Genomic DNA, 2,592 nt, shown 5'->3' with positions numbered 1-2,592 from the left:
TGCTACTGCAATAAAGTGTCACTTGTTTCCCTTTGCTTCCTGACCGTTTCTTTCCTCTGCTCTCCTGGGGGATTCAGAGGGATTTTTGTTCATCGCTCGTCCACATTCAGGAGGTTCCAGCTCCTCTGCAGCTGCATTCCTGGAGAAATAAATTGCATTCAAAATGTTTCCTTCAGTTTGGAGACACGAGGAGAGACTGTTTACACAAGCAGAGAAGAGAAACAAGTAGGCAAAGAGTTGTTATGGTCTGGAATTCACTCCATATTAATTTTCAAAATACAATTGGATCAAAACTTCAATTCCTCTTCGTTGTAGTAGAGAAGATGTCAGCACAGAAAGGGAAGTGAGAGATGTCATAACTTTATTGACGAAGAACTTAACACAACTTATTTAGAAAGCTTTTATTTGTAAATGATTGTTTGAGTTTTATTTGATGCAGTTGTTTTATTTATGCATTACCTTTAATCACTCAAAATAACTATCCAAACAGGAATCAGTTTAATGCGACAAGTGTTTCGATAATTGGAAAAAAGCCATTTAATACAAACTGTATTGACATTCTTTTATTCAGCATCTCAAGTTTACATAAAGTAAATTCATCAAACTTGTGGAAACTTTCAAACTCTCAGGAACACAGAATCACCCATCAGTATTTCCATCTGCTGGTGTCCCTGTCTCACTGCAGTTACTGTCCCCCCGCTCACCATCTCCATCTGCTGGTGTCCCTGTCTCACTGCAGTTACTGTCCCCCCCCTGCTCACCATCTCCATCTGCTGGTGTCCCTGTCTCACTGCAGTTACTGTCCCCCCGCTCACCATCTCCATCTGCTGGTGTCCCTGTCTCACTGCAGTTGCTGTCCCCCCTCTCACCATCTCCATCTGCTGGTGTCCTTGTCTCACTGCAGTTACTGTCCCTCTCACCATCTCCATCTGCTGGTGTTCCTGTCTCACTGCAGTTACAGCCCCCCTCTCACCATCTCCATCTGTTGGTGTCCCTGTCTTACTGCAGTTACTGCCCTCTCACCAACTCCATCTGCAGGTTCTGCCACAAGTGCAGCACGTGAAGCTGCCAAGTGACGCTGTGAATGCTTGGTTTTGATGTTGGTGCCTGTAGCCAAGCTACTGTATCAACTGTTCATCGTGATCGTGCAATAGTTGACATTTAGGGCCTTCATGTCACGCTTGCAAGCATCTTCGAAGCGAACTTTTAGGCCCCTCATTTTTGTCTGCCTCCGGTTACCTAAGCATACAGATGCCCCTTCGGTGTGCGACTGACTTCCATCCTGCCAACATGCCCGATCCATCAAAGCCACTTCTTTTTGATTAATGCCAACACACTTGGAAGCTCTGCCATTAAGAGGGCTGCCACATTTGTGATTTTATCCTGCCAGAATATAGCACAATGCACCGCAGACAGTAAACCTGCCACCCAAAAAAAAAAACAGAGGATTGCTCTGGGGAGCTAACAAAAATGCAGAGGCACTGCTCCCCACTCCCTTTTGGCAGAGCTCAGGAGCTCCGCCTCCAGCCCAAAATCCAGCCCTTTGTGTCCTCCTCACAACTTGCTTTCCTACATATCTTTGTATCATCCACAAATTTGGCTACAATACACTTGGTCCCTTCATCAAGACATTAATATAGATTGCCAATAGTAGAGGCCCAGCACTGACACCTGCGGCTCACTACTAGTTACAGTTTATCAACCTAAACATCGCCCATTTATCTCAACTCTCTGTTTTCTGTTAGTTAGCCAGTTCTCTATTCATGTTAATATATTCTACCAATACCATGAACTCTTATCTTTTGTAGTAAACTTTTATTTGGCACCTTATAGAATACGTTTTGAAAATCCAAATACACTAGATCTACTGGTTCTCCTTCTTCCACACTTTTTCGGTCTCACCAAGGCTCAATACAATTGCAGCAAGATTTCTTTACTCCTGTACTCAAAACCGCACTTTGCAAAGGACATGAAGACTTTCGAAGAGTTCAGAGGAGATTGACTGTAATGGTCCGAGGGATGAGGGACTTCAGTTAATGTGAAGTGCCTGGAGAAACTGGGATTGTTGGGAGATGCTTCTCGGCCTTTTGGCTAAGATCAAGTGTAGTATCTGTTCTTATCAGTGCTTATTTGATTGAGAAGAGACCATGATCATTGCCTTTTGATCCTGGGGAAGCTTTGAGTAAAATGGCTATAACCAATTTTCGAGCTTCGGGCCGTGGAGTGCGCAACACCGTTCGGGTGGTCGTGAAGGACAAGGAAGGAGATGCACCGGTCGATCGCACCTTCTTCATCAAGAGAATTCTCTTCGATTGCTGCGGATTTCAAGCGACGGACGTCTTCTGCCTGCAGGATTTCCCCAGCAGTGGATACTTCGACGTGACGTTCCGGAACGTGGCGGGATGCATCAAGTTCCTGAAGGCGTTCAAGGAGAAAGGGGACCGGGAGCCACTGTCGATCCTCACAGTGGAGCCGCTCTTCACGCTTCCGTCACAACGGGACCGGGTGGTGACCATTCACCTCTACAACCCCCATGTTCCGGTGGTGGATGTACTCACCTTTCTCGCCAGGTACGTCGAGGTGGCCGGCAGC

The 2,592-nt window shown here is 46.0% G+C and overlaps 1 pseudogene; it reads left to right on the top strand.

Annotated features, from left to right (window-relative positions):
- The first annotated feature begins 2,071 nt into the window (after positions 1-2,071).
- Positions 2,072-2,180, top strand: LOC137345353 (U2 spliceosomal RNA; annotated as a pseudogene).
- The last annotated feature ends 412 nt before the right edge of the window (positions 2,181-2,592 follow it).

This window comes from Heterodontus francisci, chromosome 28, assembly GCF_036365525.1.
Source record: "Heterodontus francisci isolate sHetFra1 chromosome 28, sHetFra1.hap1, whole genome shotgun sequence".
In the NCBI taxonomy this organism is placed as follows: Eukaryota; Metazoa; Chordata; class Chondrichthyes; order Heterodontiformes; family Heterodontidae; genus Heterodontus; species Heterodontus francisci.
Note: the sequence above shows the minus strand (reverse complement) of the source record. Positions and strands in the feature narration are given on the sequence as shown.